Consider the following 26,198-nt stretch of genomic DNA (forward strand, 5'->3'; position numbering starts at 1 on the left):
TGAAACATTCTTATTAAAATAACGTTTTTCTTTAACAATAGTTGAATGTGGTGACTACAAAAATCACACAAAAATTATCATGGAAAATCAATTTATTCAACCCAGATGGAGGTCTGGATTTGGAGGTCACACAGACAAACACTCAAATTATTTTTTTTTTTTTTATTTTTTTTTATTTTTTTATTTTTTTTTATATTTTTATATAGTTTTATATAAATTTTAATATTTTTTTTTTTTTATTTTTATTATATGTATATTGATTTATTATTTTTATTTTTTTTTATATTAAATTTAATTAAATTTTGTTTATTTTATAGTATTTTATTATAATTAAATTTATTTATTTATTTTTATTTTATTAATCCTCCTTGCACAAAGGCGGAGGTAGCGGTCCTGCTGCTGGGTTGATGCCCTCCTACGGCCTCCTCCACGTCTCCTGATGTACTGGCCTGTCTCCTGGTAGCGCCTCCATGCTCTGGACACTACGCTGACAGACACAGCAAACCTTCTTGCCACAGCTCGCATTGATGTGCCATACTGGATGAGCTGCACTACCTGAACCACTTGTGTGGGTTGTAGACTCCGTCTCATGCTACCACTAGAGTGAAAGCACCGCCAGCATTCAAAAGTGACCAAAACATCAGCCAGGAAGCATAGGAACTGAGAAGTGGTCTGTGGTCAATACCTGCAGAACCACTCCTTTATTGGGGGTGTCTTGCTAATTGCCTATAATTTCCACCTGTTGTCTATTCCATTTGCACAACAGCATGTGAAATGCATTGTCAATCAGTGTTGCTTCCTAAGTGGACAGTTTGATTTCACAGAAGTGTGATTGACTTGGAGTTACATTGTGTTGTTTAAGTGTTCCCTTTATTTTTTTGAGCAGTGTAATATGTATTTATTTACAAAGGTGCAGTATGTCATTGCGAACAAGGCTCCTTCTCAATAACAACCTGAAATGATCTACATTCCCTGTTATGCCAGACTTGAAGTCATGGTCACATACAATTTTGTTCATTAGTCCTTGGAAAACTTTCTACGCCACATTTTAGAAAGCATCCTCTAGCTCCACTTTGCTGCATGGGTCATGAACCAGAATCCAATAGGGCCCCTGTGAAACCTTATCGCTTCACAGCTTAGTGTCATGCAAATACCGCTCATACAACCTGCTGTGTGCTCATAAATATTGATGTCATAATCCTACTGATGTCTTTGTAGCGTGTCCTTCCAGACAAATAGACCCGGGCTGCATTATTCACATATTGATTAATTAATGAAGATAAGGTTGCTAATTGCATAGGGGAAAGCAGGTGAGGGTTACTTAGAGGGCACTTTCTTCTGCTCTGTCTGTCGGTCTGTGGTTCTCTCTCTCTCTCTCTCTCTCTCTCTCTCTCTCTAGCTATATGATCAGGTGAGAGATGTACCTTATGACCCTGTGTGTGACAGCGTGATTGCTTGGTCGCATACTGTGTGCGTGTGTATATGATTGCCCGGTGACATACTGTGCTGCAGAGATTAAATTCCCACCTCGGTGGTCTCTCTGTGATACACTGTATTTTAGATGCTTTGATCCTGACAGGGCGCAACATTGGCCCTAAACACAGTCATCCTCCAACAGTAGGACTGGGACATTAACTGTCATGCAAATAACTTCCMGGCTCACTGTAATTGGCCGTTAATTAACATAAACATGTTTAGCAAATCAAGTCAAATCAAATTMMATAGCATCTCCGGCTTCCATGCGTAGCCCACTGGTGCGGACCTTTGGAACATCTACATTTAAAAAAGCAAAATAAATCTATTTAATATAGCCTACACCATCACAATAAATCCATTATTTATTTTAGATAGGTCTAAAGAAACATTATTATATGAAGAAAATGTAGTCTATTTCAGAATAACAGAATAGCATATTCTGAGTCACCCTGATCTGACTATGCCATARGSCTGTGGGCTACAGTACACTAGTTCCAACTCTGTTACAGGGGTCCTATTTGGGCACTTTAGTTTTGATACAAACCTAATCAAAARATACAATGCATTCGGAAAGTATTCAGACCCCTTGACTTTTGCCTCATTTTGTTACATTACAGCCTTCAATCTACCCCATGATGACAAAGGAAAAACAGGTTTTTAGAAATTGTTGCAAAATTATTACAAATAAAACACTGAAATATCACATTAAATAAGTATTCAGACCCTTTCTTAATTTATTCTTGTCTTTACATATACTAAGTAATATATGTGTGAAATTAGTTTTGATTTAGAATGGGCCATTATCATGCACCTGTCAGAACAGGGGCAGGGGAAAATAATACATATCATCTATGCACTCAAGTAGCGAATGGAGGACGCTTTTCCCTTGGTCCATTTTCATGCCAGTCAGGTAGGCTACTCCTGTTGTAAAGCAAAGCAATGTGCTAAATATTAGGTCAGTTGAGAAAAAAATATTGTAGGCCTAGCCTGTAGAAAGCTGATGGGATCCTCCTATTTTTAATAGAGGCCATCAAAACTCTGTTTTCTTACGCAATTGCATAGCATAGCCAATAGAAATGTTCTGCAGCATGGGCTTATAGGAAAACGCATTTCATTCCATGCATCAACCTGCTGTGAGGAGCTGTCTCTCGCTGCGCAACAGGTGATTCTATTCTGCTCAAACTCTAAATGCCAGGACTAAAGSTTAGGGGTTAGGGAAAATAAGATGTTGAACGGAAATACATTTTTGGTCCCCACGAGGATAGAAAAACATAACGTGTGTGTGTGTGAGCGTGCGTGCATCTGAATGCGTGCGTGCGGATTAGAATTTGGCATGTGAGTAGTTTTCTACTGCACATCAATAACAGTGCATGTTTCATTGACATCTGAATATATAGCGACCCCGCCACTTAAATACCCTGAGCCATAGAGATTGACTATGATTATCCCCAAGGTAAACTTGACGTAATCTCAATGGAGAAATCCATGCAATTCTGCATAACTTCTACTTACTCCACTATGAATTCTCCAAATAATAATAATAAWAGTAATAATAATAYTAATAATAATTGATTGGATTTATATAGCGCTTTTATAGCAACTGAGGTACTCAAAGCTCTWTAGATAGTAGGGGTAAACTCACCTCATTCACCATCAATGTGTAGCACCCACCTGGGTGATGCACAGCGTCCATTTTTGAGCCAGAACGCTCACCACACATCAGCTATCAGGTGGAGAGGTGAGGAGGGATATATGCCTGCTATAGCAGGAGGGACTTCTGTACAGTTGTAAAGTGATGATGTGGTCCTTTAGAGATAAAAAACAATTACAGAGGGGTGTCTAGCTACTGGCTCTGTGTCTATAACACACTCCCCTGCACATGGCCGCTCTCACTGTCTTGCTCGCACCGCAGGAAACTTATAGCCTAGATAATGCAGCCATTAAAACCTGGGGTTTTTGATCGAATTTATCAAAATGGCCTCATGGGCCGTCCCTCCTGGTCTCTCAGATCATCTCTTTATGAGCCGGTGATATTAGTATTTTATGTGTCATGCAGTTATGGAGCGGTGGATGATTGTTTCAATGGACTTTCAAGCTACGCTAGTTGCACAGTCAGCTCGTCTTCAAACGCAGGGGAGAGAAGAATTTCACAACATAAGTCATATGCACGTCGTCTTCCCACACAGATCGGTTATACAGTAATGTGTTGTTTTACTAGACTAATAGTGGAGCTCATAGTTTCACTTTTCTGTTGGAAGGACACTAAAGTGCTCATTGTACAATCTAAAGGACACCAAAGTGTCCATTGTACGAGTTAAAGAGATCCCATACAGACTTAGAACTCACGATCTCCCGAGTTGTCAACGTACCTCGGACTAGACCAGGTGTTTGTGAGAGAGGAGAGGAGGAATTGGGACACAAAGAGACAATTAGGAGAAGGGGAACTGAAAATAGGTATCCGGTGCTCAAAAGTCTTTAGGCTTTCCACCAAACAGGCCACTATCCCCCTCTCACTCCAGAGTAAGTGGTCCTTGAATCGTGTAGTTTGGCAAGCAAGTAGAAATGAATTAAAGGTCTATACAGAAAAAGTGGAATCTCATCCCCTCTCTTTCATTTCTGGTCTTTTCTTTTTTTTRTRTRCTAAAGTTTGGGGCYGTAGGAACTAAATTGGAGTAGCGAAGGTCAGGGCCTCCATTAAGACTAGAGTGAAGAGCAGGGACACTCTTAAACTGGCTCAGGTTACCAGGTTACTGAGGTGTGTGTGTCTGTGTCTGTGTGTACAGTGCATTCAGAAAGTATTCAGAGCCCTTGACTTTTTCCACATTTACTTACGTTACCGCCTTATTCTAAAATGATTCCTCATCAACCTACACACAACATCCCATAATAACAAAGAGAAAACAGGTTAGAATAAGGCTGTAACGTAACAAAATGTTGAAAAAGGGAAGGGGTCTGAATACTTTCCGAATGCACTGATGTCCTCTCATGTGTAGTGTGTGTGTGTGTGTGTGTGTGTGTGTGTGTGTGTGTGTGTGTGTGTGTGTGTGTGTGTGCAAAGTTGTCACTCTTGCCAACTATAATTCCCATTGCACTCAATGCACAATCAGTGAGTTGTCAAAAGGAACACCAACTAAGTTTATATCATTCATTTAGTCTCTCAGTTGGCCTTCAGTGAAATATCCTAGTATTATCCAAAGCTCAGTATGCACACAGACATGTCATGATTTATAATGGGAACTTTTGAAAAGCTGGATTTTGATTCAAATCCCTGGCTCCCTTCGCTGTGTAATACATTTTTCCCTTTCAGACTTTTTTGTATTTCTTTCTTCTCTCTTTCTCTCTCTTTCAGCAGCTCTCGCTCTTCTCCTCTCTCTATGTCTTTTGTCTGTGCCCCACCCAGCTCTTCTGAGCCCAGACAGTATCCTCAGGTGAGCTGTAGAGACATAGAGAGCTAAGCCCTCAGAGTGTTTGCTGATGTCAGAAAGAAAACGAGGAAAAACAAACTAAACGAGTCAAGGTTGCCCATTGTTGTTCATCCTAAATCCCCCACCTTTAATTTATTTTCTAGATAAAGATGTTTTCTATTTATTTTAAATTGTATATTTTCCCCAATCCTGAGAGAGTTGTGCAGAGCTTTTGAGCTCCCCCAGTGAGTGATCTGTGTTAGTTGTGTGTATGTGTGTGGGTGTGTATGTTTGAGCATATGCGTGTTTGTGCACATGTTTGCCATGCATTTCTAAGTGTGCGTGCTTGCATGTAGGCTACACTAAGTGATATAAGTGTAGCATGCTGCTAATGGTTAGCTAGCAATACTGTGATCAAGGCATGGTTTCCCTTTCGAGAGTGGCATTTGCTTGTGTCTTTATAGTGGGCGTGTGAAAGCAGCTGTACAGCCACTCTCCCACAGTTAATATGCAGTGTAAGTGGCTATCTTAGATGAAGGCAGTGGAATGGTTGAAAGGAGATAGCATGCATAGTAATACTTCTTAACAGCAGGTCAAGAAAAGTATAATAATGTGTATAGTACCATTATGCTATGCTTAAGGGAATCCTTTTGTAAAGGACTAGCAGTTAGGCTGTTTTAAAACTGTATTTGCTACATGTAATAATGCAGATACTTAATATGATTTAAAATGCCCTTTAATATAAGCTTCTAGAGGGTTATTTGAATTCATAATGAATATGGTAATTACTTGCTTATGGTCTAGGAATGTAAGGGATGGTGCCTCAAGGAATGACATTGCTTATTGATGGTATTGTTTCCTTACACTTTTCATTCACGTCAGTAGCATTACAAAGAATAAATATGTATATAGTATCTCTAGAAATATATGTTTTTTGTTGTAAAGGAAATTATGTCCCCCTACCATTACCAATATTATAACTTCTATGTATCGTTAACCATGTAGTTAGTATGTGGGGGCGGCTCGTGTGTGTGTGCGTGTCTGTGTGTGCGTGTACGTATGTGTTTGTGATATGTGAAGTGGACACATGGTCCCACACCAGGTCTGTCTCTCTGCCAGGTGACCATACTGTCCTTTGTTAGGAGGTTGGCACATGCCACCAGGGTGGGGGTGTGGGGAGCTACACACACACACATGGACACACACACACACACCACAGCCACACAACACACGCAACACACACACACACACACACACACACACACACACACACACACACACACACAACACACACACACGTACGTATGCCACGGTCCATAGTTTAAACAGGCACCAGAAGCTGGCTCAGCTTATCTGGTAGTAGGCAGCAGTAGTAGAGATTCACTTCGGGGGTTGGGGTTGTTCTGTCCAATGGCGTGTATGTAAACGTACTGGTGCAGTCCACTCCAGTTCTATTGCTCTGACAGTCTATAAGGCATAGATTCCCCTTGTATTGTTTCATTCCAAGGCAGTGCACAAAGGCTGAAATCATCAACCATGACAGCAGACATCAAAATGGTGTATTGAAACAAATTAAAGCCAAATTGTTTAAGGCTTGAGGAGAGGAGGCCCGCCTTCTTATTTGTGTTAGTTGGGGGGAAAACACTGCCTAGGGAACTGCAGCCTTCAGCCAAGAGGACACTACAGAGACCAGACGACATGCAGTGTTCCCTGTCTGTCACTGCTGGCCAACCTCACCATTGGCTGCCCTCCCATCTGCCCTCCCACCTGCTGCTCTGTCTTTATATAGCATGTTATGGTGCGTCTCCTCTAATCCGCATTTGACTGACAGCATGTGAGGGCCATTCACGGTGGTCAGTCTCTCCTGGCAAAGCCTTTCATTGGCTGTTGTCAAGCTTCTGTCCCGCCACCTGCTACTTCACTTTAAGTATGGCAGATGTAGATGTGTGTGTGTGTCAAATATAATCCCCATTTGACTGACAMCATGAAAGGGCCACTACTTGTTGGCGGTCTCTCCGGGCATGGTTCCCCATCGGCCATCCAGTTGGCGGAGAAGGTCATCGGCTGTCACCTGCCCTCCATCAAGGACCTGCACGCCTCCAGGACAAGGAAGCTTGCACGTCAGATCATCGCTGACCCTGCCTACCCCGGACACCACATCTTTTAAAGACTCCGCTCTGGCAGACGGTTTAGGMCAATCATTACCAAAACCGCCCGCCACCTGAACAGTTTCTTCCATGCTSTGGACCTCATCAACCGGCCATCGGGCTCATAGGGATTAAYRGAATTTGCATTGGGCCGATTACTGCACATAGTCATCAATGACCTCAATACTAATCTGCATGATGTACACCTCCACAAAACACTGTATATATTCGCCACGGCAACATCCCTCCCTCTGCTTAGATACTGTGCCTTCAGAAAGTAGTCACACCCCTTAACTTTTTSTACATTTTGTTGTGTTACAGCCTTAATTTAAAGTGGATTACATTGAGAATTTGTGTTACTGATATACACAGAATACCSCATAATGTCAAAGTGGAATTATGTTTTTAGAAATGTTATTGCAAGCCTAAATTTGTAAAAATGTTCTTAACAAGTCACATAATAAGTTGCATGGACTCACTCTGTGCGTAGAAATAGTGTTTGGAGATTTTCCAATGCCTCGCAAAGAAGGGAACCTATTGGTAGATGTGTGAAAAAAAACAAGCAGACATTGAATATCCCTTTGAACATGGTGCAGTTATTCATTACACAGGATGGTGTATCAATACACCCAGTCACTACAAAGATACAGGCCCCTTCCTAACTCCGTTGCCGTAAAGGAAGGAGACCACTCAAGGATTTCACCATGAGGCCAATGGTGATTTTAAAGTAGTTACAGAGTTTAATGGCTGTGATAGGAGATAACTGCGGCTGGATCAACAACATTGTAGTTAGTTCACAATACTAACCTAAATGACAGAGTGAAAATAAAGAAGCATTTACAGAATAAAAATATTCCAAAACATACATCCTGTTTGCAATAAGGCACTAAAGTAAAACTGCAAAAAATGTGGCAAAGAACCGTTTGTCCTGAATACAAAGCGTGATGTTTTGCGGCCAAAAAAATCCAACACAACACATCACTGACTACCACTCTTCATATATTCAAGCATGGTGGTGGATGCACCATGTCCACCATGTTATGGGTATGCTTGTCATCGGCACGGACTAGGGAGTTTTTTAGGATAAAAATAAACGGATTAGAMCTAAGCACATTGCAAATCCTATAGGAAAACTTGGGTCAGTCTGCTTTCCTACAGACACTGGAAGACAAATTCACCTTTCAGCAGGACAATGACCTAAAACACAAGGCCAAATATACATTGGAGTTGCTTACGAAGACGACATTGAAAGTTCCTGAGTGGCCTAGTTACAGTTTTGACTCAAATTGGCTTGAAAATCTATGGCAAGACTTGAAAATGGCTGTCAAGCATTAATCAACAATCAACTTGACAGAGCTTGAAGAATTGTTTTAAGAATAATGTTCAAAATGTACAATGCAGGTGTGCAAAGCTCTTAGTGACTTACCCCGAAAGACTCACAGCTGTAATCGCTGCCYAAGGTGATTCTAGCATGTATTGCTTCAGGGGGTTGAATACTTATCCAATCAAGATATATTTGTGTTTTACTTTCCATGAATCAACACAAAAATGTTAAACATTTCTTCCACTTTGACATTACAGAATATTTTGTGTAGATCGTCAACGAAAATGACAATCCCACTTTGTAACACAACAAAATGTGGAAAAAGACAAGGGGTGTAAATACTATCTGAAGGCACTGTATATATATTCCCTCTGTAAATTGTATATTCCCAGTGTAATCAGCCTATGCACTTATATTTTAAGGTTACTGTTCTGATTTTGTGTATTCTGCATGAGTACTTGTCTGTATTCTGTTTGTATATTGTCTATTGCTGGCAGCACCTTACGCCTAAGGCAAATTCTGGGTATGTGTAAATGTACTTGSCGAATATAGGTGATAATGATTCTAATCTGCTCACCCAACCGTCTCCCAAAATCAAGCAGTGGGTGGGGGGTGTGGTCCTAGGAGACTCTGTTTGACTGACAGCAGGAGTGGGCCAATCCTAACCGCAGGTGGTCAATGCTCAACCAACCATGGCCTTGCTTATGAATATGAGAGTGATGTCCCAATACTCTAATGTGGTTGCCTGGCTTCCCTTTACATGAGCTGTCTATTTTTGGACATTTATCAAATTAGATCACACCATAATTGAAGTGCAATAGCACTTTTACACAGTGTGACTATACAATAGGTAATGCAGACACTGTGGCTAATTCTAGGAATGTATGTGACTATTCATCTTCATGGTACATTACCAATAAACATATTAATACCACAAATCTAATTATCCAATGATATAACTCATTGTTATTGCTAATATCCTGTTTTCGTCTCTTTACTCTTATGAGATTAAATTTAGGAGTAGCATTTTCCTATTAGGGCACAAGCTAACATTCATCTTCATCACAGGAGTGAGTGTCTAATAAAGCCTAATGTGATTGGAGAGATCATTATGTTTCGGTCAAATTTCATAGCGGTGTTTACCTCATCTGGCCAATGATGGAGCTTCCTCCGTGATCTAATTACACTGATCTGATTGGGTAACGATGTCGGTGTGGATCGCATACAGGCCTCTGCCTCTGCCTCTGCCTCTATTCGGTTCTCTTCTCTTCTCCGTGGTTCTCATTGCTCTCTTCTCCTTTTTTATCATTCACTTTCCTATATCTTATTAAATGTTGATATGTACAGTACCAGTCAAAYGTTTGGACACACTCATTCAAGAGTTTTTCTTTATTTTTACTATTTTCTACATTGTAYAATATTAGTGAAGAAATAAAAACTATCAAATAACACATATAAAATCATGTAGTAACCAAAAAAGTGTTAAACAAATCAAAATATATTTTGAGATTCATCAAATTCTTCACCCTTTGCCTTGACGAAAGCTTTGCACACTCTTGGCATTCTCTAAACCAGCTTAACCTGGAATGSTTTTCCAACGYTCTTGAAGGAGTTCCCACCTATGTTGAGCACTTGTTGGTTGCTTTTCCTTCGCTCTATGGTCCAACWCATCCCAAACCATCTCAATTGGGTTGAGGTCGGGTGATTGTGGAGGCCAGGTCATCTGATGCAGCACTCCATCACTCTCCTTCTCYGTCAAATAGCCCTTACACAGCCTGGGGGTGTGTTGGGTCATTGTCCTGTTGAAAAACAAATAATATTCCCACTAAGCGCAAACCAGATGGGATGGCGTATCGCTGCAGAATGCTGTTGTAGCCATGCTGGTTAAGTTGCTTTGAATTTTAAATAAATCAGACAGTGTCACCAACAAAGCACCCCAACACCATCACACCTCCTCCTCCATGCTTCACGGTGGGAACCACACATGCGGAGATCATCCGTTCACCTCCTCTTTGTCTCACAAAGACACGGCGGTTGGAACCAAAGGACAGATTTCCACTGCTCTAATGTCCCTTGATCGTGTTTCTTGGCGCAAGCAAGTCTCTTCTTCTTATTGGTGTCCTTTAGTAGTGGTTTCTTTGCTGCACTTCAACCACGAAGGCCAGATTCACGCAGTCTCCTCTGAACAGTTGATGTTGAGTTATGTCTGTTACTTGAACTCTGTGAAGCATTTATTTGGGCTGCAATTTCTGAGGCTGGTAACTCTAATGAACTTATCCTCTGCATCAGAGGTAACTCTGGTTCTTCCTTTCCTGTGGCGGTCCTCATTGAGAGCCAGTTTCATCATAGCGCTTGATGGTTTTTGCAACTGCACTTGAAGAAACGTTCAAAGTTCCTGACATTTTTCAGATTGACTAAGACATGAAGATCAAAGTAATGATGGACTGTKYTTTCTCTTTGCTTATTTGAACTGTTCTTGCCATAATATGGACTTGGTCTTTTACCAAATAGGGCTATCTTCTGTACACCGACCCTACCTTGTCACAACACAAGTGATTGACTCAAACGCATTAAGAAYGAAAGAAATTCCACAAATTAACTTTTAACAAGGRACACCTGTTAATTGAAATGCATTACAGGTGACTGCCTCATGAAGCTGGTTGAGAGGGTAATGCGTACGACTCAGTACATCACTGGGGCTAAGCTGCCTGCCATCTAGGACCTCTACACCAGGCGGTGTCAGAGGAAGGCCCTAAAAATTGTCAAAGACCCCAGCCACCCCAGTCATAGACTGTTCTCTCTACTACCACATGGCAAGCGGTACCGTAGTGCCAAGTCTAGGACAAAAAGGCTTCTCAACATTTTTACCCCCGAGCCATAAGACTCAGGAACAGGTAATCAAATGGCTACCAGGACTATTTGCATTGTGTGCCCACTCCCAACCRCTCTTTTTACACTGCTGCTACTCTCTGTTWATCATATATGCATAGTCACTTTAACTATACATTCATGTACATACTACCTCATTTGGGCCGACCAACCAGTGCTCCCGCACATTGGCTAACCGGGCTATCTGCATTGTGTCCCACACATCACCCACCAACCCCTCTTTTACGCTACTGCTACTCTCTGTTCATCATATATGCATAGTCACTTTAACCATATCTACATGTACATACTACCTCAATCAGCCTGACTAACCGGTGTCTGTATGTAGCCTCGCTACTTTATATAGCCTGTCTTTTTACTGTTGTTTTATTTCTTTACCTACCTATTGTTCACCTAATACCTTTTTTGCACTATTGGTTATTGGTTGGCCTGTAAGTAAGCATTTCACTGTAAGGTCTACACCTGTTGTATTCGGTGCACGTGGCAAATAAACTTTGATCTGATTTGATTTGAGATAATGCCAAGAGTGTGCAAAGCTGTCATCAAGGCAAAGGGTGGCTACTTTGAAGAATTTGTTTCACACTTTTTTGCTTACCACATAATTCCATATGGTGTTATTTGATAGTTTTGATGTCTTCACTCTTATTCTACAATGTAGAAAATAGTCAAAATAAAGAAAAACCGTTGAATGAGTAGGTGTGTCCAAACTTTTGACTTGTACTTCGTATGTTTTAAGATTTTGCTCAGTGTTGAGCAGTSTTGTAGTACTCYAGACCAGTCTCATATTGAGTGTCTTGTTCTTGGTGTTGYATACATTTGTACTCGGTCTCCTAATTTCCTCATCATTATAAGCTTCCACTCAGTCAGCACATAAAACCGCTTCGCCAGGCCAAATATATACACAACTTTCTTGAAACATGAATATCTTAACAGCCTTTATATCTATTATAGACATGTTTGCTGCAGTGGCGAACCTTTTGGACCTAGGCCTTGAGTGTGTGACAGGTTCATGAATGTGAAAGGACAGCAGCCGTAATACCAGTGCACTAACGTAGGAGAGTGCACTTATTGTAAAACACAAAGGGCCAGTGGTGTAGTGGAGGGTATACGCAGGTATAAACCGTGTACCCATTTTTTCTTCAGTGGGCATTGTGTATACTGACTTCTTAATCCCTACTGATGTGTATCAAAGTAGTGTAGTGGAGGTATACGACTTATCAATGATGTAGTACAATAGAGAAATCATGCACAAAGTAGCCTACACAATCACAAAGCATGTGAAATATATTCACCTGCGCGCCGCACACAGCCTGGTTTCAGTGGAATATCATCAGCAGGCAGCAAGAGTGTGCAGCTCTGGTTTTGGCATGGAGCAGCTCTCAGCTGGTTTTGGCATGGAGCAGCTCTCAGCTGGTTTTGGCATGGAGCAGCTCACAGAATTATGACATCAGTAGCCGGTAGGGTAGGAAAGACGTTTCAACTTATGATATCTACCAGTAAATGCTAACTAAGTCAACAAACCAGGTATTGAAAAAGTTCAGTCTGTTGGTCAGTAGGCTATTTGTGATGCACAATTGTTATCATGCCCTGTTTGCATCAGGGGCATAGACATGGATGGGCCTGGGTGGACACAGGCCCACCCACTGTGGAGCCAGGCCCTGAGAGGCCCCCCGATCAGGTTGATGTGGATTAAGCATTGTTGTGGACTTAGACCATCAAATTTTTGTATTTTTTCTATAAAAAAATATTATGATTTTGAACGTGAAAATCTGAAAAATCTACAGGAAAACATCGAATTTTTCACAAAGGGTGCCTCTCCTTCACTGGGTGGGCCATTGGGTAACTTTTTGGCAAAATGAGACTATGTCCACTTCTCCAGGCACCACTACACCCTTGCATAGGTCCGATAGAAAGACAGCGGTCACACACCGCACGATGTTAAAGCACCACTACACCCCTGCATAGGGCCGATAGAAAGACAGCGGTCACACACAGCATGATGTTAAAGCACCACTACACCCCTGCATAGGTCCGATAGAAAGACAGAGGTCACACACAGCATGATGTTGAAGGACAAGCAGCACATTCACTCAGACATAATAAGCCAGTAGGTCCCAATCATAATAATACAAAAACAGAACAATTAAGCATGTACAACTATTACTTCACATTGCAAAAAACATGTCATAATTCAGCACACAAGGTAACCAATGACCAGCAGTTTAAAGTGGAACTGACAGTGTTTTAACTACTTTGCAGTTATGAAACAAACAGACAATCATAATATAAAAAAGATCAAATTCCCAGTTCGTGCTACAAAATCTACTTTATAAGAGGTTTTAAAAATAGGTTCTATTTGACTCAACGTTCCATGATGTACACTAAGGCATTGTCGGCAGAATAGATGGATGCAGTTCAATGCATGTTTAATATAACTCACCAATACATTTCTTGGGAGTCCAAAAAATATTGCTATCATGTTGTAAATCACAGCTGTCCTGGTACATTGTTTGCTGCCTCCATTCGGGATGCACTGTTTCAGTGACTCAATATTCTTGACCAAAACGGAGTGGATAAGTGACTGACTATTTCCCCTCATATCGTTTTTCGGTGGCTATACACAGCTAGAGATGAACGACTGTTATACTGTTAGCATATCTCTTGCGTTCTCAAATTCACTCTGCCGATCTACTCTGATTTCAGAGCAACCTCATCTGAGTTTGCCAGAGTGCAGAACAACTGATGAATTTTGCAACACCTGCTGAATTTGACCGGTGTCAGTAAACATAGGCAAAAAAGTAATAATTAGTCAGGAACACTTTAGATAACATGTAAACAGCCTAACCAGGTGMTCTCTCATTTGTGCCTGGAAGTAGCTATTTAGCAAGCTAGCCAACTTTAGCCAGTTCTCTTGGGTGCTTGGAGACGAGTAGGCTACAATTCCCGATTATTTATCAGTGCAATTTTGACGGCCAACTAGCTGACAATGTTTGAGAGGGTTTATCTAATGTTCCTTCGTTAGATTTTAGCTCTACTTGCTCTGGCTATAATTGGTTGTGTATCTTGTTGTTGTTYATGTGTGAGCTCACTTGTGCTGAGGTGGGACAGGTGGCAGTATCTGAGGTGTGTCCTTAAGAACCTTTAGTATGCACTGGTGGGGGTATTTAAGACCAACGGAAAGCTGGTCTTAGCTTAGCGTAGATTATAGCAACGGAAGCGCAGCCTATCCAGCGGTGATGCACAGTGCCCATATGCACAATGAACAAGAGAGATGTGCTTTTAGTGCCCATAAACCTTGTATTTAGAAACATCCCCCAAAAAATCTTGTTTKGTTTGATTAAAAACCAAGTGTAGACTCCCCTCCTTTCAATGAAGGCATTTTTTTTTGTCATGCCCAATGCATTCGCCAAGTAGTCAAGACTATTGARAAAGGGTTTGGCTCGTGAGACCACTTTGAAAGGAATGTTAATCACCAAACGTTTATTAAAATATCAAGTTTGGCAGCAGTAAAATGTTTAAGTTATTTTCCTGTAACAATTGCTTGTTTTCCGTTTTGTTTGATTAAAAAAGAAGCCTTACTACAACGAAAGCTGGTTCAACAGCAATGCGTCTGGTGTCTTTCTCATCGTGGCCAATTATTTGCCAGGAGCCTCCATACAAGGTTTCTAAATGGTGTACTTGTGAGGCTTTTGCCGACATGCTTTTGCATTATTCACAAGTCACATAGGCCAACCTGCAGTATCCATTCCCATTTCCAAAGAGCGCTTCTTGTCCGGTTACCAAAGACGCGCTCTTCTAAACATAGGCTATTCACATMTATCACTCCTATAATGCCATATCAACGGTAGGCCTAGGCTATATCTTGCTAACTGAGAATGTGCTTCATACGTACAGTAGAACTAACGGGAGCCTAGTATTTTATATTTGAGGAGAAGTGCGATTCCGTAAAGACCTATACTAGTTGAAGCCAATTACAATGTTGACTGTCAACACTACAAACATATTGAGCAAACACTGGATTTTTTTTTTTTCTGTTGCCATCACTCGTTACTATAGCCTATGCTATTTAACAAACTGTAGTATCAATCCACAATGGACTAGGATGAGAATATTCCTCGCTCCCAGKCGGATTGGACAACGCAAAGACCATCAATAAACTACAGAACCAGTGACTGGCCTCGTCACACCTAAACTGTGTTTATTCATCAAAACCCTTTCGTACTACCGCCAGCTATTGCGCTCAAAATAAAGGCTGTGAAAATAGCAAAAATATTTCTGACACACCCCTGGACCTATAGCACTTCCGTCAGCGCTTAGATTTACCATTGTGTTAGGTTAGGTAAAATACAGCCTTCCGGGTCCAAAAAGTCTTATTGGATTGATTTATACACTTTTGTTGATCCATTTAATCCAAACTTTGACCATAATTCTTTTTTTTTAATCCTTTGAACTCTCACTCTTAAGCAAACAAAACCAAACAGAACAAGAAAATGTCGCATGAAACAATTCTCTACAAAAAGGAACTTGTAAGCGTTGCTTTGTTCCATTAAGTGAAAACAAACACTTTCCGTGGGCGGAATTAGTCCTCTGACATAATTAGCAGCGCGCCACTTCAGACACCACAGAACGAGAGAGCCAATGTTCACCACTTCCTTTACTAATTAAACTCTCTCTCTCTCTCTCTCTCTCTCTCTCTTTCTAAACACTTCTGAGGCCAGCAGTAAATACAGCAGGAACAATTTTACAATGTGACTCAGACTAATGGGCCTAATGGGCAGTATGTGTGTGTATATGTGTGTGTGTGTGTGTGTGTGTGTGCGCGTGTGAGCGTGTGCGTGAGCACTAAAGCACTCCCTCTAACAATGCATACTGTCATTCAACCTCGGCACTAAAGTTTCCATCTGTGGTGGTAACAGTTATGTAAGCCTGTCAAGGGCGGCGTAATAACAAACTAACCAGTCGCTCATAGAAAGAGAACCACAACAGCTAGAGAACACTAGAGTAGACTTGTTACAGCATCAAAATGGTATATGACTCATCTGAACTTTAGGTTTCTATGGACAAGGAGAGTGAAGGCACATACTGTATTCCCCTTCAGTCAACCTTTCTGCTTTTTGTTACTCTGACTAACCATGTGAAAGTAATGGTTTCTCTGAATTTCAATTCTCTTTCCTTTCTGTCCAGGTTGTGCGCTAAATAAAAAATACATWAAAAAATAATTCTGGTGTTACCTCTGTTGTAGGAAAGGCAGCCAATGTCGCTCACTACTGGTTGCTGATTACTGCTGCAGCATAGGGGAGAAACACATGATAGTGAGGAATCTGCCAAATGGTTTTGGATGTGTTATGATACCTGCCTCCTTGATGATACAATGGTTTCCTTAAAGGTTCATGTTGGTCCGTATGTACTGTATCAAGCATCTCAGGAGTGTTGATCTAGGATCAGGACATTCCTGTCCATGTGATCTTATTCATTTTGACCTATAAAGCAACACTGATCCTAAATCAGCACTCCTACTCTGACGGTTGATACAGTACATACGGTCCAGATTTCCTGGTTAATGAAGCCATTGCATGAGACATACGGCCCCTGGRCTCTTCCTCTCTGTCMCTCCCCCACTGTGTCCAGTCCTGGATTATACACATGACCTGCTCTATCTCTCTGGAACATTAACCTGGTATCCCCTTCTCCTCTGTTCCTCCAGGACCATTCAGAGATCAACTCCACCATGGTGCGCAGCGAGACCAACACAGCCAGGGTGGAGGGCCTCCGGGCGGGCATGGTCTACGTCGTGCAGGTGCGGGCCAGGACCGTGGCTGGCTTTGGCAAATACAGRGGCAAGATGTGCTTCCAAACCCTCACAGATGGTAAGGACCAAGGGGAGGAGGGGWGGCGAGGGAAGATGGTGGATGGTGGTGGGTAACTGTGTGTGTTCGTTTGTGTGTGTGTTTGTGTGCGTGTCTGTGTGTTTGAGAGAGAGAGAGAGAAACTGTAAGAGAGAAAGAGAGAGACACATAGAATAGGAGATATAGAGCAGAGAGGAAGAAGGATTGMGAATTTGATATCGGATCATATGATTGTTAATCGCTGTGTGACAACATGTMTATGGATGTTTGATGAACATTGTATTTCTAAACCCACAGTCTTAACGATCGTGTAAGAGATTGTTAAGAATAATATATTGGAGTTAAGAATGGTGGTTTTGAGCATTTGTCTTTTCCTGTGTGTAACTGCTTGATCCAGACTGTTTCGCTAATTGGTTCTTCATTGAGCCCGTATGTTGCTGACGAGCTATCCCAGAATGCTTAGCTGTGATTAGTGGCTGATGTGATTAATTATTTGCCACCCGGGGTTGGATTTTCAGGGGGGCGCAACACCTGCTACACTGGCACGCGGTGGGGGGGGGTGACAGTATGAGAGCATGTGTCCAGGTGTTTGTGTGTGGGTGTACGCCACATCTCCTGTCTTCTTTCTTCTGCAATATGCTGCCAGATGATTTACAACACTCTACATGCTCCGGATAGAAGATGCCCTTTTAGGCACAGGCCTAGGATCATTTTAACTTCTCAGAATCCTAACCCTAACCACTGGGGAGGTAAAACACTAAACATACCTTCTTATCTATCTATGATTCACATCGAAGGGCAAATCCGCTTGACATCACAAATGCCACAACTCCCCCTAATCCTCCGTCCTCCGTCCCTCCCCATAGCCCTTCCTCCCTGTCATAGTCCAGAGGTGGATAAGTGCAGGTGTTGTTCTCGTCTGCGGGAGCAGATTTAGTAGTCTTGACACAAACTCTAATACACTACATGACCAAAGGTTTGTGGACACCTGCTCGTCGAACATCTCATTCCAAAATCATGGGCATTAATCTGGAGTTGGTGTCCCCCCTTTCATGCTATAACAACCTCCACTCTTCTGGGAAGGCTTTCCACTAGATGTTGGAACATTGCTTCCATTCAGCCAGAAAAGCATTAGTGAGGTTGGGCACTGATGTTGGGCAGTCGGCGTTCCAATTCATCCCAAAMGTGTTCGATGGGGTTGAGGTCAGGGCTCTGTGCAGGAGAGTCAAGTTCTTCCACACCGATCTCCACAAACCGTTTATGTATGGATCTCGCTTTGTGCACAGGGGCATTGTCATGCTAAAACAGGAAAGGTCCATCCTCAAACTGTTGCCACAAAGTTGGAAGCACAGAATCATCTAGAATGTCATTGTATGCTGTAGTGTTAAGATTTCCCTTCACTGGAACTAAGGGGCCTAGCCCGAACCATGAAAACAGTCCCAAACCATTATTTCTCCTCTGACAAACTTTACAGTTGACACTTTCCATTGGGGCAGGTAGRGTTCTCCTGGCATCCGCCAAACCTAGATTTGTCAGTCGGATTGTAAGATAGTAAAGCATGTTTCATCACTCCAGAGAACGCATTTCKACTGCTCCAAAGTCACTCCAGCCAATACACCACTCCAGCCAATGCTTGGCATAGAGAATGGTGATCTTAGGCTTGTGTGCAGCTGCTCGGCCATGGAAACCCATTTCATGAAGCTCTCGATGAACAGTTCTTGTGCTYACGCTGCTTCCAGAGGCAGTTTGGAACTCGGTAGTGAGTGTTGCAACCGAGGACAGAATATTTTTACTACGTGCTTCAGCACTTGGTGGTTCCGTTCTGTTAGTTTGTGTGGCCTACCACTTCGTGGCTGAGCCGTTGTTGCTCCTAGACGTTTCCACTTCACAATAACAGCACTTATAGTTGACCGGGGAAGCTCAAGCAGGGCAGAAATTTGACAAACTGAATTTGTTAGAAAGGTGGCATCCTATGTCGGTGCCACGTTGAAAGTCACTGAGCCCTTCAGCAAGGCCATTCTACTGCCAATGTTTGTCTATCGAGATTACATGGCTGTGTGCTCGATTTTATACACCTGTCAGGAATGGGCATTGCTGAAATAGCAGAATCCACTAATTTAAAGGGGTGTCCACATACTTTTGTATATATAGTGTACCAGCCAGGTCGCTCAAGATCCAAGGCTAAATTCGACGTCCGTCCAGGTACCCAGGACCCCAGCCACTAAAAAAGCCACCAGGAGCAACGATGAAGGCTATTACCATCAAGAAGGCTTGCGGTTTMCTAGAGCGTTGTGGAAGGGAGTAAGCCGCAAGCTCCTGCTCCGAGGGTCGCATGTTCAATCCCAGAACTTTTTTTGTTTTTGTTTTAACCCTATCCCAAACCTTAACCCTTATCTTAACCATTCTAAATMAATGTCTAAACTTAACCTTTGATGTTAGACATTTATAGACATACGTCGGATATTGAAGTGAGACTGAGAGCTTGCTGATTATACACCTGTCAGCCTGGTAGACCCATCCCCTAAATCCCTTACCCTCTGTAGTGTCTGCCTCCCCTCTCCTCCCCACGTCCCCCTGCCCCACCTCCTCTCACCCGTGTCAACCCCACCCTCCACTTGTCTCACCCCACCCTCCACTTGTCTCATCACCTTCTTCACTACCTCCTGCCCTCCTCCATCCTTCTCTCTGAATCTTCTCTTTTTCCTCTTCTCTCCCCCTCCTCTCACAGTCGACAATCCCTCATATCTGTCTGTCATCACATTGTCACATGCCTCCCACAGTTGTCTCCTCACCCCCCACCATCACCCCACTCACTCAGTTATTTGATTGACAGGTGCAATGAGGAGGAGATGATTGGCCATTTTCTCAAAAGTGAGGTTACAAGTTTATCAACTTTCAAAGCAGAATTACTTTCCCATTGTTCCTCAAKTGCGATGTATGATATACCATTTTGCAGCTCTGTGTCTCTACTTTTATCCAATGTAAAAAAACATAATTTCACATTTTTCTACAAAAGACTGAATCAAGGCGATCGGTCACATATAATGACYAGATGCACGTCTCCGCCATTTCAAACTGTTGAATATGGACAGAAGGGTGTGTTCATAACAATTCAACTGTTCAACCTTAGCTAGAAAATAGATCCAGGGTTGGCTAAACTTGAAATATAAAGATTTGTTGGCTAATCACTAGCACGTGGGCTTGAGAGATTGTTGATGAGACCTGTYGCTACAAAAAGTGAGTCATTATTAGTGAATGTGATGTATGCATGGTTCTAGTTACATTTGTAACAAAAAAAGGGCATTTTCATAGACAGACCTGAAAATCTGTTAGAGACAGACTTTTGATAAAATAATTAAATGATGAGTGGGTCTTATGGTTGTGGAAGGCCCAGGTATAACTTAACAAGCCCTGGATTCATTTGATTATTGCTGACTGTTTGAAATGCAGTGGATCTGACCTTTAAATGTACAACAATGCTTATTTAGAAAAAAAAATTGAAAAAATTTAGATATACAGGACCAGGTAAAAATTTGGACACACCTATTCATTCCAGGGCTTTTCTTTATTTGTACTATTTTCTACATTGTAGAATAATAGTGAAGACATCAAAACTATGAAAAAACACATATGGAATCATGTAGTAACCAAAATAATGTAACAAAACAAAATGTATTATATTTTGAGATTCTTCAAAGTTGCCACCSTTTGCCTTGATGACAGCTTTGCACACTCTTTGGCATTCTCTCAACCAGCTTCACGAGGTAGTCACCTGGAATGCATTTCAATTAACAGGTGTGCCTTGTTAAAAGTTCATTTGTGAAATTTCTTTCCTTCTTAATGTGTTTGAGCCAATCAGATGTGTTGTGACAAGGTAGGGGTGGTATACAGAAGATAGCCCTATTTGGTAAAAGACCAAGTCCATATTATGGCAAGAACAGCTCAAATAAGCAAAGAGAAACAAAAGTCCATCATTACTTTAAGACATGAAGGTCAGTCAATCTGGGAAAATTTCAAGAACTTTGAAACTATCAAGCGCTATGATGAAACTGCCTCTCAGGAGGATCGCCACAGGAAAAGTTAATTTGTGGTTTTTGTGGAACCAGAGTTACCTCTACTGCAGAGGATAAGTTCAATAGAGTTAACTACACCTCAGATTGTAGCCCAAATAAATGCRTCACAGAGTTCAAGTAACAGACATGTCAACATCAACTGTTCAGAGGAGACTGCGGGAACRAGGCCTTCATGGTCGGATTGCTGCAAAGAAACCACTACTWTTGGACACTAAGAAGAAGAAGAGACTTGCTTGGGCCAAGAAACACGAGCAATGGACATTAGACCGGTGGAAATCTGTCATTTGGTCTGATGAGTCCAAATTTGAGATTTTTGGTTCCCATRGCTGTGTCTTTGTGAGACTCAGAGWAGGTGAACAGATTATCTCCGCATGTGTGGTTCCCTCCGTGAAYCATGGAGGATGAGGTGTGATGGTGTGGGGGTGAGACTGTCTGTGATTTATTTAGAATTCAAGGCACACTTAATCAGCATGGTTACCACAGCATTCTGCAGCGATACGCCATCCTATCTTGTTTGCGTTTAGTAGTTTGGTTTGTTTTTCAACAGGACAATGACTCAAAACACACCTCCAGGCTGTGTAAGGGCTATTTGACCAAGAAGGAGAGTGATGGAGTGCTGCATCAGATGACCTYGCCTCCACAATCACCCGACCTCAACCCAATTGAGATGGTTTGGGATGAGTTGGACAACAGAGTGAAGGGAAAGACCACTGGAAAAGTGTTCCTCATGATGCTGGTTGAGAGAATGCCAAGAGTGTGCAAATCTGTCCTCAAGGCAAAGGGTGGCTACTTTGAAGAATCTCAAATATAAAATATATTTTGATTTGTTACCACTTTTTTGGTTACTAAATATGTGTTATGTGRTTTTTTATAGTTTTGATGTCTTCACTATTATTCTACATTATAGAAAATAGTAAAAATAAACAAAAAACCCTTGAATGAGTAGGTGTGTCCAAACRTTTGACTCGTACTGTAAATCATGAATTGCCCATAAGTCAAAAYAAATATGACCATATCGCCCAGCCCTACATGACTGATTGTAATGTGCTGTTATTTACTGTTAGCTAGCACTCAGACAGTTGATTTCTGCTCAAGCCAATCCTAATTTTCACCTGTCTGAGTTTAGGAGACTCCGTCAGCAGCACAGCACCTGAATACAGCTGCACAGAGAAATAGCACACTGTCTTTACAGCTAACAAAAGAGTAGGCCTATAATTCACACTATCAAGTGTACTTTTAGTTTCTTATTTTATAGATATTTCAGATACTATATCACCGCTCTAAAGACTTCTCCTTACTTCTCCTTTTGTCCCATTGCTGTAAAGCGAATTTCAGTTTGCCCGCAGCATGCTAAATCTTGCTCAAGAAACACCACTAGAGTAGCCCTAAGGCCCTAAAACAGCCACACAAAGACACGATATAAGACTGAGGCAGTTTAGTGTGCCTTTAGAAGTTCTTTGGGCTACCCTCTGAACTCCTGTGCCATTCTTCCTCCTTTCGGCCGCWAACGTTTAGCTGTATATCTGACTGTCTAACAGGAGCTTGTGTCTGAACATCCCCGTTAGAAATTCCAAGGTGGTCTTTTATGTCTGTCAGACTGTGACCGGAGGGATTAGGAATGGCTACAGAAACACTCTCTCTATCGGTCATTCTCCCTCTCTCACAGCTCCCTCTCTCTCACTTGAGCTCGCTCCATTGGTCTCTCCTATGGAAATGTACAGGTGACAGTCAGCACGGCTTAACTCTACATATAACTCAACATCTCAGAGCTGAGGCACCTATACTCCCCTCTGCATTTGCTTGGACAGCGAAGCTAAAACGTTTCATTTGGTTCTATAGACGGGTGGGTTGTTTAGCAGTAAAGCGTTGCGTTGCGTGTCCAACGGTGGAGCAAAACAGGCAGTTTTGACAACATGTAGTTGACAACATGTAAACTATATTTCCTCTTCAAATCTTTTTTGAAAACATAAATATATTTGCACAATGAGCACTTGTTGTCTCTCAAATACATTGTTTGAGTTGTTGGTTAGCTCGCTAGCGAATTTGAGCCATATTAGCATAGACATGAGAAGAATCAAAACACCTCAAAACAAGACGTGGTATCAATAACAAGATACAACAAGCTGAAAAAAGCCACCGATGGTTCCCCACATGGCTTCTTGTCATTGTTGCTAGCTATCTGACTGTACAAAATCATAAGAACACTGACTTCTGCCTCATCGACGTGCATGCATTGTTTTCATGACATTGCCAGCTAACTCGTCTATATACAGAATGTCACCTTTTATTATGTATGTAATTTCATACATATCTGTTTTACTGTTTGGAAATGAAAGCACTTTATGTATCTAGTCCCCCTTTATTTAACTAGGCAAGTCAGTTYAGAACAAATTCTTATTTTCAATGACGGCCTAGGAACAGTGGGTTAACTGCCTGTTCAGGGGCAGAACGACAGATGTGTACCTTGTCACCTTGTCAGCTAACCTTTCGGTTACAAGTCCAACGCTCTAACCACTAGGCTACCCTGCCGACCCATTTGAAGGTGTCATAAGTATTTGGACAAATTTACTTACAGTATAGTCAAAAGTGTAGTATTTGGTCTCATTTTACTAGCAAGCAATGACTACATCCAGCTTGTGACTCTCCAAACTTGTGGGATGCATTTGCAGTTTGTTATGGTTGTGTTTCGGGTTGTGTTGTGCCCAATAGAAATGAATGGTAAATACTGTATTGTGTCATTAGCTTCACTGTCCAAGTAAATACGTAGAGGAGTGTATTTGTTCTCTCTATACTCAGGTCTTCCTGGACTAACCATGCTGTTCTTTCTGTTCCCGCACCTTTACCTTTACATTCTCTCCATACCGCTCACACCACCTTCTCCTCTTCTCTCTGTCCTCCTTTCACACTCTTCTCTGCCTGTCTTTACACTATACCCTCCCCCTCTCTCTGTTTCTCTCTCTCTCTTCTCTCTCTCTCTCTCTCTCTGTCTGTCTCTCTTTCTTTCTCCCCTGCCCTCTCTCTGTCTCTGTAGATGACTATAAGTCAGAGTTGAGAGAGCAGCTTCCTCTAATCGCAGGGTCAGCTGCAGCAGGAGTGGTGTTCATCGTCTCTCTAGTGGCCATCTCCATCGTCTGCAGCAGGTACTGTACAGTCGACATGACCATCTTGACCGACATGACCATCTTGACTGTGTTTATGTTAGACATGTCCAAAAGTTGTGCCTCTCACACACACACACACACACACACACACCAACACAACACACACACACACACACACAACACACACAGGTCTGTCTCACCTACCACCACACGCATCACCAACAAAGGCTATTCACACAGACATTACAATAGTGTCCACCAGCTATGTCACACACACACACACACACACACACACACACACACACCACACACACACACACACACACACACACACACACACACACACACACACACACACACACACACACACACACACACACTTAGCCAGCAGGAGGTAAACTATGTTTAAATTAAACCTAAGTTCCATATCTGTATTATTAGTATGCTTCTCTATTAATGATCAATTTTACAGTGCTACAAAGAGTTCACGCTGCATTGATCTGAGTTAACTGACTGAATCCAATTTAATTCTAGACAACGTTAAAGTTGAATTTAGAATTTGCAGCAGCGCCATGTGTCACCAGTAGCAAAGCGACCATCAGACACGACAGGGTCTTTGATGACGGAGGGAGCAGAGGAGAGATGGAGGAAAACGGATGAAAAGCTACAGACATGCTAGCACATCTCTAATTAAAAACCAGCTCATTCTCGTCAGACTTCAATTGGGGCGGTGGAGCTACCGCTAACCCTTAGCCACTGATTCAATTTCAGACCGGGTCGCTTTCAGTCATCAGTTAGTGAGACTCCGAGACAGATGTAATGATTCCTCTTTGCTCCACCTTTTATCCTGTCTTGCCTGAACTTTTCTATCTCTATCTCTCGTTCAGGAAGCGGGTGTACACCAAGGAAGCGGTGTACAGCGACAAGTTACAGCATTACAGCACAGGAAGAGGTGAGTTCACCACCGCAGCGCCTTGCCGGGCAAAAACYCTTCTGTTAATGTTCTGACATTCTGGGCAAAAACAGCCTTTCCACTTTCTAAATGACGTTGACTGACACTCATCTCTCAGGGTTGTAACGGTGATTGACACCACACGGGTCTGACGACCACTGTCCACATTGAGGGAAAAATAACCCCTCATGTTCTAGCATAGATGTTTGATGGTACTRCTTCCTGATCCAACATAAAGGGGAACAAGTCATCCCTTTTCTGCTCTAAGTAACATTGACTGCCACGCATCTGGGCTGTTGTGTAATCTAACCATGATTGAGCCAGGGTTCTGTCACGTGCTGACTCACACCGTAAAGTTGCCTCAGAGCAAGGCAAGCAAGAGCATGCGTGAGAAACAGTACGCCAGTCGAAACCGAGCCTGTCGGAAGGCTGACCGAGCTGTCTAAAAGAGTGCTTACTTATAGGGGATAGGGTTTCGTCGAGACTGAGACAGAAATCTTTCGCTACTTGGCTCGGTTTTGTCAGGGTTAAAGCAGCCGTAGCCCAGAGCTCATTAAAGAGCCAGAGAGAGGGGYAGATAAAATGGCTGCTCCTTTTTCCTACCCCGTTCAAACTCACAGAGTRAGTGCTCAGATTTGGTTCTGTCAGAGGCTATTTTAGGGTGAGTGAGTGCAATTAACATAAGTGGAGAAATTAACAAAAGATGTGAGAGAGATGCTAACAGCAGTTAAAGCGCTACTCATCAATTGAGCATTTTGGAGTGGAGGGGGAAAAAAAGCTAAAAGTGTTCCTATTCATCTTGTGTTTGTTCGCTCCACTCTCTCCCGCTAACTAATACTAATACTTAGGAATACATTGTGTCCGATCTTTTCTCTTCCTGATTTGACGGACGTTTTTGTAATTACTGTTCATTGGAAGAAACACTGATTCTTTTTGGTTGAAATGCGAAAACAGTGTTTCTGGTTTTCACCCTGGGAATGGAGTCT

The 26,198-nt window shown here is 42.1% G+C and overlaps 1 pseudogene; it reads left to right on the forward strand.

Moving 5' to 3' along the window:
- LOC111956601 (ephrin type-B receptor 1-like) overlaps positions 1 to 26,198 on the forward strand; it is a 320,496-nt pseudogene that overhangs the window by 254,000 nt on the left and 40,298 nt on the right.

This window comes from Salvelinus sp. IW2-2015, linkage group LG32, assembly GCF_002910315.2.
Source record: "Salvelinus sp. IW2-2015 linkage group LG32, ASM291031v2, whole genome shotgun sequence".
Lineage (NCBI taxonomy): Eukaryota > Metazoa > Chordata > Actinopteri > Salmoniformes > Salmonidae > Salvelinus > Salvelinus sp. IW2-2015.